The following is an 11,079-nucleotide window of genomic DNA, read 5'->3' on the forward strand; positions in this document are numbered from 1 at the left end:
TCAAGTACTTTGCGCACACGTTATTGATATTAGTATCATATCAATCATATTAACCTCTTGGCCACGATGTCACACTTCTTTATTATTTGAATTCCAAATAATTAATATAATAGAAAAGTAATGAAGTAATAATAATCTTGAATAACTAAATAACAAATTTTGGGAAAACCTACAATCTGGAATTTTTCATATTTTCCATTGGCGGTTTGAGAACCTAAAAATTGGTGAAATCAGATGTAACTTTTCGCGTAGATAGATTTTCATATATAAAAAATATTTTCGAGTTAATGTGCAAAAGATATTGCCATTTTACCCAAAAATACAGTTCTTTGCAAAATAAATTAAAATTCATGTTTTTTATTTTTCATAATAACAAGATCACCTAACCTACCTACATCTAAAAGGATTTTTAATTTTGAATTTTCTATCATTTTCTTTTGTATTTCACCAAGCTAAGAAAAGACAACCCACGGGGAGGGGGTGGAGCAAAAAAAAACCCCTAGGAAACCTTTAGTCTAGGTTGGTGTCTCCAACCGGGACACACCAACCATAACTAAAGGGGCCAATAGCTCCTATGTGATGATTTTTCATGGAATTGGATGAGAAGCGGCGTTGTTCGTGAAAATAGCTAGGATGCGACGTTGTTTAGGTAGGAAATATCTCAGGGCCACCCGTGCCATAAAACGGCCGTTAAGGAGACCGTTAGGTTAGTTAAGGGTTTGGTTAAGTAAGTGGTGGCCCTAAGTCAAATCAACTGACCCAACCGCACCCTTCCGACCAAGCGCGCGGACATTTTCTAGCGGCGGCGGAGCTCACCATCCTTGTCGACAGCGGCGAAGCTTGCTCCGAGGACGGCAGCGCTTTCGTTCTACGGCGGACGTGGTGAGTGCCATTCGAAACCCTAATTCCTCTTCCACCATTCTCACCCATTAGATCTGAGGGCTGGGTTGGGTTTGAGCTTAGATTGTGGCTGGCGGCGTTGCTGAGCGAGGGGAACAAGATGGGGGAGGCGGGAGAGGAGACAAGCACTCGGTAATTCATCCCATTTTGAAGCTTAATTTCAATTCTATTTGCTTACTACCTCGAATCGTAGCTCACATTGCCCCCCAAAAGCAGGGGAGGGGGTACGTTTAAAATTTGCATAAAATTATTTCCCTCCAAGGCAGTGTTAATTGATGGAAGCATGCGGGAGATTGAGAGAGACACGCTGGTTGAATGGGATGTACCTTTAGAAGACATTGATCCACAAGAACTAGAAAGAATGGAAGAGGAGACAGTGAGCAATGTGGTGGCCAAAATTGGGGAGAGTGTGGTTTGGGGACCAAATCAAGAAGTATCTTTGTTAGCGTTTGATGATTGTGTAGGGATTCGTTGCATAGAAAATAAAAAATTTCCTACCGCGAACACGCAATCCAAGCCAAGATGCAATCTAGAAGACGGTAGCAACGAGGGGATTATCGAGTCTCACCCTTGAAGAGATTCCAAAGCCTACAAGATGAGGCTCTTGTTGCTGCGGTAGACGTTCACTTGCCGCTTGCAAAAGCGCGTAGAAGATCTTGATCACGGCGCCACGAACGGGCAGCACCTCCATACTCGGTCACACGTTCGGTTGTTGATGAAGACAACGTCCACCTCCCCGTTCCAGCGGGCATCGGAAGTAGTAGCTCCTCTTGAATCCGGCAGCACGATGGCGTGGTGTCGGTGGTGGTGGAGAAACCCGGCGGAGCTTCGCTAAGCGTGCGGGATGTGGAGGAGTGGGGCGGCTAGGGTTTGGGGAGAGGGGGGCGCCGGCCACTTGAGGTGGTGCGGCCACCTTGTGCTTGTTGGGGTGGCCGGCCCCCTCGCATGGCCCTCATTATATAGGTGGAAGCCCCAAGTGTTGGACTACAAGTCTCCGAATAAGACCCGAACCCAAAACCTTCCATGTGATAGGGAAACCTACCCAAGGTGGGAATCCCACTTGGGGTGGGATTCCCCCCTTCCATGTGGGGGGGTGGCCGCTCTAGGGACTCCTCCCCCTCTAGGGTTGGCCGGCCATGGAGGTGGAGTGTAGCGGCCCAGGATAATACCCATATTAGATTTGGTTGTTTTTTTTTTCTTTTATGCATCATCATGCATCATGCATCATATCATCCACAAGATTTTATTAAATAAAAACTATTTGTGTTTTCCCCCTATATGGTTCTTTATATAAACCCTTCTCTGTATACCTTATTTTCAATAATAATGAAACCAAAATATTATTATTTTGGATATCTTTAAAATATAATTTCAAATCTTGTTCAAAACTTTATAAGTTTCAAAGTTCTTTTAATCCTGCTTAAAATTGTTTTCCAAACCACTTTCTCTATTTCTCTCCTTAATTCAAAGAAAATGTTTTGGAGAACGTGAGAGAGATGCTGCAGCCATCCCGTTCTAGCCCATCCCTTTTCCCTGAACCATGTGGCCTTGGCCTTTTTTTTCTACGTGTATTCCAATCTGAAGCCCGCAGCCCATCTCCTCCAATGCGATTTCCTCCTGTACTTCTTCCTCCTGTACGGCAGTACATCGGCATTAGCCACGTAACCATGCAGCTCGATGGGACGGCGATCCCTTGTCGCTCCCCTCTCTATAAAAAGAGCTACCCTGCATCCCTACCAAACCCTATCCCTCTAGCTGCCTCCCTCCGCCGCCACTCTCTTCTCCCTCCTTTACTCTTCCTCTCGGTCTCCACTCGATGGCCTCCGTCACCCCGCGTGAGCTCCGCCTTCCTGCAGCGCGTCCGCGCGTCTCCAAGCTCTACGGCCACCGGCGCCGCTCGACCAGGATCCTCCCGACGTCCTCAACTACGGGCGCGGCGAGCTCGAGCGTCTTGCACGTCGTCCCGGTCTCGGCACCTCGCTGAGGTCTCCATCCTCATTCCGTACGTGTACCTCCGGCGGCAGCGCTGCGTGTCCGTCATCGCTCCATCACGGACGTCTACGACCCCGACCGCCTCCACCAGCCCGAGCGCTGGCTACCGTCGCCAAGATCGTCCCGCCTCCGACGATGCTGCTCGCCGGCGAGCGCAGCGCCGTGTCCCTTGTTCGTCCTGCAAGCACACTCGCGTGCTCCTTCCGTTCGTGGACCGCCGTCGCACTCCGGTGTTGTTCTGGCCACAAGCTCGGCCTTCCGCGTTTCTGCCTTCCTCGCCACAGGGCCACGCTGCAACCGTTGACGTCCTTGTCGTCTCATCAACGCTTCTCCTTCACGGTGAGCACCGCTTCCCCAACTAAATCCTTTTCTCTTTCCGTCTCGTGTATCGCCGCGTTGTGCTGTCCCCATCCAGCGCATGGCCGGCAAGGGGAACGAGCTTGTGCTCATGTTGACGTTGAAGTTGTTTTCCGCGTACAGCAGGCCAGCGACGGCCGCCAGCATCCATGCCACGCCACGGCATGGCCAAGCGCAGACCGCCGTCGACGCCTCCGGCCGGCTGGCTCCGTCTGCTCCCGTCGCTCCTCCATCCGTGGGTATCGCGTGCAGCAGGAGGCAAAGAGCTGCTTTGTTGGTTCCATTTGATGCAGTACTCCACGTCAACTTGATCTGAAGCTATTCCAGCTTGGTTTGTCCCTTTGTTTTTCCTTGGAGAGATCTTTGTTCAATGTCCCACTCCGGCTGAATACTCCAGCCTTATATTCCTTTGTTTGTGTGTCAGATAACTCTTTTGGAGATGGTACAAAAGAGGCCAGCACTCCATCATGTACACAAGATCAACGAAGTAGCCATCTGGTCTGTTCTTTGTTCTGAAGCTGTATGTCGCTTGATCAAATCTGGTCATAGACAAAATACTCATATTTTATTCTTTTCCCTCAGGCCGTAGCCATCTCAGCATCTGTTGCCTGTTCATCGTCCAGTCCCCCTGGCAGCCCACCGTCAGTCATTCCTCTGGGTATAAAACGTTTACTTCATATCCCTGTTTTCCGAAAGTAAAACCATATCTTTTAATCCGTAGTTCGGAATAGAAAGTGTTTTATATGAAACTTTATCAGAAAAATGTGAGGAATAATAATAATTCATCCATATTATTGTTTGCATCTCGCATCATGTCGTGTCGTGATAGTTTGCATCACACCTAATAACTAATATGCGGAGTATTTGGGAAATACCGGATATGGTTCCCCGCTCCGTTTAACTTTGAAGTAGCGCACCCTGCCATGATATGCCATGCTAAACAACCCTTAACTTTGCCGGTAGAAAAATAACGTGAACCTAATAATTGTTTGTTCGGGGTTCCGATCCCGCTTAATATGGATAAGTTGCATCGCATCATAATTGCCATGTCATGCATATCATCTTGATCATGCTGGATCTTCTTTATTCGTAGTAGTAAGACTTGCATACGTTGTGTGTTCCAGCATTTGCTTCTTCTCGGATAGGATCACGAAGTGGTGTGGTGAGATACGACAAGTTCTCCGGATGTTCCTCGGCAAGCTCTAACAGGCAAGCATTTTCCCTATACTTCTGCCCCTGCAGAAGTCGCTCACCTATTTTATTTTTGCCTTCTCCCTCATGCTATCCTTAAGTTGCGTTCTTGTCACGTGTCCCTTCCACTTGTTACCTCAAGCAGCCTATATTGCCTCCACCAACCACCTACAGCTATTGTTTGGTTTCGGGTCCGCCTTGCGAGTCGTAGTGCATGCTAGTCGTTGTTATATCTCGTTACTCGTTACCGCTATCTTATCGGTTATACGTTGGGAATCATGACACATGCTACATGGTTATATCCGTTGAGGGAATCATGATTACTTGTTAATGGTTGTTAAGCGGAGACATCGGTGGGTCGGTTGCTCGTTTTATGGCGGCTCACTTGTGTTTCTTTAAAGCTTAGGACCCGAGTTCTCGTTATCCGTTCCGAGAGCGAGCGCTCTAACCACACGTGGGTATGCTTCGGGTCTCCCCTCGACCACTGCTTGGAATCTACGGCTTTGTCCGAGTGGCCACAACTAGTTCGTAATGTTTTACCATTTGTTATTGCGTGCATGCCCGACTTGTTACTTATTTACTTTGGGAAGCCCTCGGGTGCCTTGTATCCCTTGTTTACGGTATGCACGTATAGGTGCGGCACGAGCGTTTATCGCGTGCTTGAAGCGGGTCATTCGCCCCGGTGTGTGTTTTGACCCTCGGAAGTCGTGGTCGCAAACAGCTAGGTCCGTCTCGGAGAGTCGGCCGGACTTCGATTCGGGTTCAACTTAGTTAGGTGGCTTCCTGGACATTGTTGTCGTGAAGGAGAGTGCGAGTCGTGATATCCTTCCCTTGCTAGGTTGGGTTGATCGTGCGTGTGGGCACATTTGGGCACCCCTGCAGGGTTAAAATCTTATCGATAAGCCGCGTCGCGGTTATGGACGACTTGGAGGCTGTATGACTCGACCATAGACAACTTACACTTGTTGTTTCAATACTAATAACTTACATAGTAAGATAGAACAACTTAAATAATAACTGGTTAAAACTTGACAACCGTGTGAGTGCCTTTGTAAGTACTTCCTTGCGAAGGGGGAACACATCGGCTGTGTTATGTTTGCAGAGTATAGAACTATTAGTTTATGCGCTCTCTCATCTTCTATGATTAGACGAATGTTGTAGAGTGTCTCTATAGATTTTTAGTGCATGCGCGCTGCCGCTTAACCCCACCATATTGCCTATGACGTTCCTCTTGCGTCCTCTAAGTCCCCTGCGTGCCTCAAGTACAAAGGACGGCTGGTTGACGAATGCTTATACGTCTTGAAGTCTTGTTAAGTACGAACCCGTACTTATTGCTGCTTCTACGGGATATAACCGGGCAGGTATGAAGATCGGTACGATGAAGAACGACGCTAGCAAGGTTACCCTTCCGGCTTGGCCTGGGCAGGGTTATGGACGCCACTTGGTTATCTTCAGGACTCTTAGTCCAATTTGAATCTTGTCCGTACTCGGATGTATTTGATCTTCTGTATGATTTAGATCTTTGTATGTATCTATTTGTATCTTGACTCGTTGGAGTCGTTGTTGTAATATATGTTTCTTATGGGCTCTATTGTAATCCTGTTGTAATGTTACCGCTCGTGATTGATTCCACCCGCATCGCGTGCATGCTTCGGCGTGTACGAGGCGCTTGGTGGTGCGTCTCCTAAAATCGATATCGTGCAGATTTCGGCGGGATCGCCGGAATCCTCATGGTACCGGTTTTGGGGCGTCCGAAGTTGGTATCAGGAGCGTCGGGTTGACGGTACCCCACTAGTCCGGCCTTTAGGATAACCTTTTGCTATTGTTGCTCTCCCGGATCCCCACGCAGATGGGCCTCGGCCCGGATCTTCTCTGCAGCCCGGTTACACTCGCGTGCCCAGGAACAACCCGTCGCCGGACTGAGCCTAGTTCTAGCCCATGTCACGGCAGGTCCATCCCGGACCATCCCCTGCATGTTTTCTTTTCCTTTTGCAAAACTTGTAAAATTAATATCTTCCAAACTATAACTCGAAATAAAAGAGTGTTATATATGAAAAATAATCGGAGAAAACATAAGGAACATGAATATGCCATCCATACGCCTGTTTGCATCTCGCATCATGTCGTGTGTTGATAGTCGTGCATGTTCACCTAACATAACATGCAGAGTAATTGGGATTGCCGGATACGGTTTCCCGCTTCGTTTAAATTGAGTAGATCACCCTTGCCATGCTATGCCATGCTAATCAACATTTAACTTTGTCGGTAGAAAATGCAACTCCAACCTAATTTGCTTGTCCGGGGTTCCGACTCCGATTAATATGGATAAGTTGCATCGCATCATATCTGCCATGTCATGCATGTCTGCATCTTGCTCATGCCGGTTCTTTATCCGTAGTAGTAAGACTTGCAAGCGTTGTGTGTTCCAGCGTTTGCTTCTTCCCGGATAGGATCACGAAGTGGTGTGGTGAGATACGACAAGTCCTCCGGTTGTTCCTCGACAAGCTTTAATAGGCAAGCATTTCCCTTATACTCCTGCCCCTGCAGAAGTCGCTTACCTATTTTATTTTGCCTTCTCCCTCATGCTATCCTTGAGTTGCGTTCTTGTCACGTGTCCCTTCCACTTGTTACCTCAAGCAGCCTATATTGCCTCCACTAACCTCATACAGCTATTGTTTGGTCATCGGGTCTGCCTTGCGAGTCGTAGTGCATGCTAGTGTTGTTTATATTGTGTTACCGTTATCGCTATCTTATCGGTTTAACTGTTGGGGAATCATGACACATGGTTTATGGTTATATCTGTTAAGGGTATCATGGTTACTTGTTAATAATTGTTAAGCGGAGGCATCGGTGAGTCAGCTGATCGTTTTGTGACGGCTCACTTGTGTTTCTTTAAAGCTTAGGACCCCGAGTTCTTGTTATCTGTTCCGAGACTGAGCGCTCTAACCACACGTGGGTATGTTTTTCGGTCTCCCCTCGACCACTGCCGGAATCTACAGCTTTGTCCAGTGGCCACAACTAGTTTGCAATGTCTTACCATTTGTTGTTGCGTGCATGCCAGCTTGTTACTTATTTATTTTGGGAAGCCCCTGGGTGCCTTGTATCCCTTGTTTCTGGTATGCACGTATTGGTTTGCGGCCTGAGCGTTTATCGCAAGCTGAAGCGGGTCATTCGCCCCTGTGTGTGTTCTGACCCTCGCAAGCCGTGCACGCAATAGCTAGGTCCGCTTCGGAGATTCGGCCGGACTTCGATACGGGTTCAACTTAGTTAGGTGGCTTCCTGGACATTGTTGTCGTGAAGGAGAGTGCGAGTCGTGATATCCACCTGTCGCAAGTGGGTTGATCGTGTGTGTGGGCACATTTGGGCACCCCTGCAGGGTTACATCTTATCGATAAGCCGTGTCCGTGGTTATGGACGACTTGGAGCTGTATGACTCGACCATAGACAACTTACACATGTTGTTTCAATCATAATAACTTGCGTAGTAAGTTGGCACAACTCTAATAATAAATGGTTAAAACTTGACAACCGTGTGAGTGCCTTTGTAAGTACTTCTTGGCGAAGGGGGAACGCATTGGCTGTGTTATGTTTGCAGAGTATAGAACTATTAGTTTGTGCGCTCTCTCACCTTCTCTGATAGACGACTGTTGTAGAGTGTCTCTATAGGTTTTTAGTGCTTGCGCGCTGCCGTTTAACCCCACCATATTGCCTATGACGTTCCTCTTGCGTCCTCTAAGTCCCCTGCGTGCCTCAAGTACAAAGGACGACTGGTTGACGAATGCTTATACGTCTTGAAGTCTTGTTAAGTACGAACCGTACTTATTGCTGCTTCTACGGGATATAACCGGGCAGGTATGAAGATCGGTACGATGAAGAACGGCGCTAGCAAGGTTACCCTTCCGGCTTGGCCTGGGCAGGGTTATGGACGACATTGGTTATGTTCAGGACTCTTAGTCCAAATTTGTATCTTGTTCGTACTCGGATGTATTTGATCTTCTGTATGATTTGGATCTTTGTATGTATATATTTGTATCTTGACTCGTTGGAGTCGTTGTTGTAATATATATTCTTGTGGGTTCTATTGTAAACCTGTTGTAATGTTACTGCTCGTGATTGATTCCACCCGAATCGCGTGCATGCTTCGGCGTGTACGAGGTGCTTGGTGGTGCGTCTCCTAAAATCGATATCGTGCAGATTTCGGCGGGATCGCCGGAATCCTCATGGTACCGGTTTTGGGGCGTCACAAGTTGGTATCAAAGCGTCAGGTTGACGGTACCCCACTAGTCCAGCCTTTAGGATAACCTTTTGCTATTGTTGCTCTCCAGATCCCCACGCAGATGGGCCTCGGCCCAGATCTTCTCTGCAGCCCGTTGCCCCGCGCGCCCAGGAACAACCCGTCGCCGACGCAGGCCTAGTTCTGGCCCATGTCACGGCAGGTCCATCCCAGACCATCCCCTGCATGTTTTCTTTTCCTTTTGCAAAACTTGTAAAATTAATATCTTCCAAACTATAACTCGAAATAAAGAGTGTTATATATGAAAAATAATCAGAAAAACATAAGGAACATGAATATGCCATCCATATGCCTGTTTGCATCTCGCATCATGTCGTGTGTTGATAGTCGTGCATGTTCACCTAACATAACATGCAGAGTAATTGGGATTGCCGGATACGGTTTCCCGCTTCGTTTAAATTGAGTAGATCACCCTTGCCATGCTATGCCATGCTAATCAACATTTAACTTTGTCGGTAGAAAATGCAACTCCAACCTAAATTGCTTGTCCGGGGTTCCGACTCCGATTAATATGGATAAGTTGCATCGCATCATATCTGCCATGTCATGCATGTCTGCATCTTGCTCATGCCGGTTCTTTATCCGTAGTAGTAAGACTTGCATGCGTTGTGTGTTCCAGCATTTGCTTCTTCCCGGATAGGATCACGAAGTGGTGTGGTGAGATACGATAAGTCCTCCGGTTGTTCCTCGACAAGCTTTAATAGGCAAGCATTTCCCTTATACTCCTGCCCCTGCAGAAGTCGCTTACCTATTTTATTTTGCCTTCTCCCTCATGCTATCCTTGAGTTGCGTTCTTGTCACGTGTCCCTTCCACTTGTTATCTCAAGCAGCCTATATTGCCTCCACCAACCTCATACAGCTATTGTTTGGTCATCGGGTCTGCCTTGCGAGTCGTAGTGCATGCTAGTGTTATTTATATCGTGTTACCGTTATCGCTATCTTATCGGTTTAACTGTTGGGGAATCATGACACATGGTTTATGGTTATATCTGTTAAGGGTATCATGGTTACTTGTTAATAATTGTTAAGCGGAGGCATCGGTGAGTCAGCTGATCGTTTTGTGACGGCTCACTTGTGTTTCTTTAAAGCTTAGGACCCCGAGTTCTTGTTATCTGTTCCGAGACTGAGCGCTCTAACCACACGTGGGTATGTTTTTCGGTCTCCCCTCGACCAGTGCCGGAATCTACAGCTTTGTCCAGTGGCCACAACTAGTTTGCAATGTCTCACCATTTGTTGTTGCGTGCATGCCAGCTTGTTACTTATTTATTTTGGGATGCCCCTGGGTGCCTTGTATCCCTTGTTTCTGGTATGCACGCATTGGTTTGCGGCCTGAGCGTTTATCGCAAGCTGAAGCGGGTCATTCGCCCCTGTGTGTGTTCTGACCCTCGCAAGCCGTGCACGCAATAGCTAGGTCCGCTTCAGAGATTCGGCCGGACTTCGATACGGGTTCAACTTAGTTAGGTGGCTTCCTGGACATTGTTGTCGTGAAGGAGAGTGCGAGTCGTGATATCCACCTGTCGCAAGTGGGTTGATCGTGTGTGTGGGCACATTTGGGCACCCCTGCAGGGTTACATCTTATCGATAAGCCGTGTCCGTGGTTATGGACAACTTGGAGCTGTATGACTCGACCATAGACAACTTACACATGTTGTTTCAATCATAATAACTTACGTAGTAAGTTGGCACAACTCTAATAATAAATGGTTAAAACTTGACAACCATGTGAGTGCCTTTGTAAGTACTTCTTGGCGAAGGGGGAACGCATCGGCTGTGTTATGTTTGCAGAGTATAGAACTATTAGTTTGTGCGCTCTCTCACCTTCTCCGATAGACGACTGTTGTAGAGTGTCTCTATAGGTTTTTAGTGCTTGCGCGCTGCCGTTTAACCCCACCATATTGCCTATGACGTTCCTCTTGCGTCCTCTAAGTCCCCTGCGTGCCTCAAGTACAAAGGACGACTGGTTGACGAATGCTTATACATCTTGAAGTCTTGTTAAGTACGAACCGTACTTATTGCTGCTTCTACGGGATATAACCGGGCAGGTATGAAGATCGGTATGATGAAGAACGGCGCTAGCAAGGTTACCCTTCCGGCTTGGCCTGGGCAGGGTTATGGACGACATTGGTTATGTTCAGGACTCTTAGTCCAAATTTGTATCTTGTCCGTACTCGGGTGTATTTGATCTTCTGTATGATTTGGATCTTTGTATGTATATATTTGTATCTTGACTCGTTGGAGTCGTTGTTGTAATATATATTCTTGTGGGTTCTATTGTAAACCTGTTGTAACGTTACTGCTCGTGATTGATTCCACCCGAATCGCGTGCATGCTTCGGCGTGTACGAG

This window comes from Lolium rigidum, chromosome 6, assembly GCF_022539505.1.
Source record: "Lolium rigidum isolate FL_2022 chromosome 6, APGP_CSIRO_Lrig_0.1, whole genome shotgun sequence".
NCBI classification, from domain to species: domain Eukaryota; kingdom Viridiplantae; phylum Streptophyta; class Magnoliopsida; order Poales; family Poaceae; genus Lolium; species Lolium rigidum.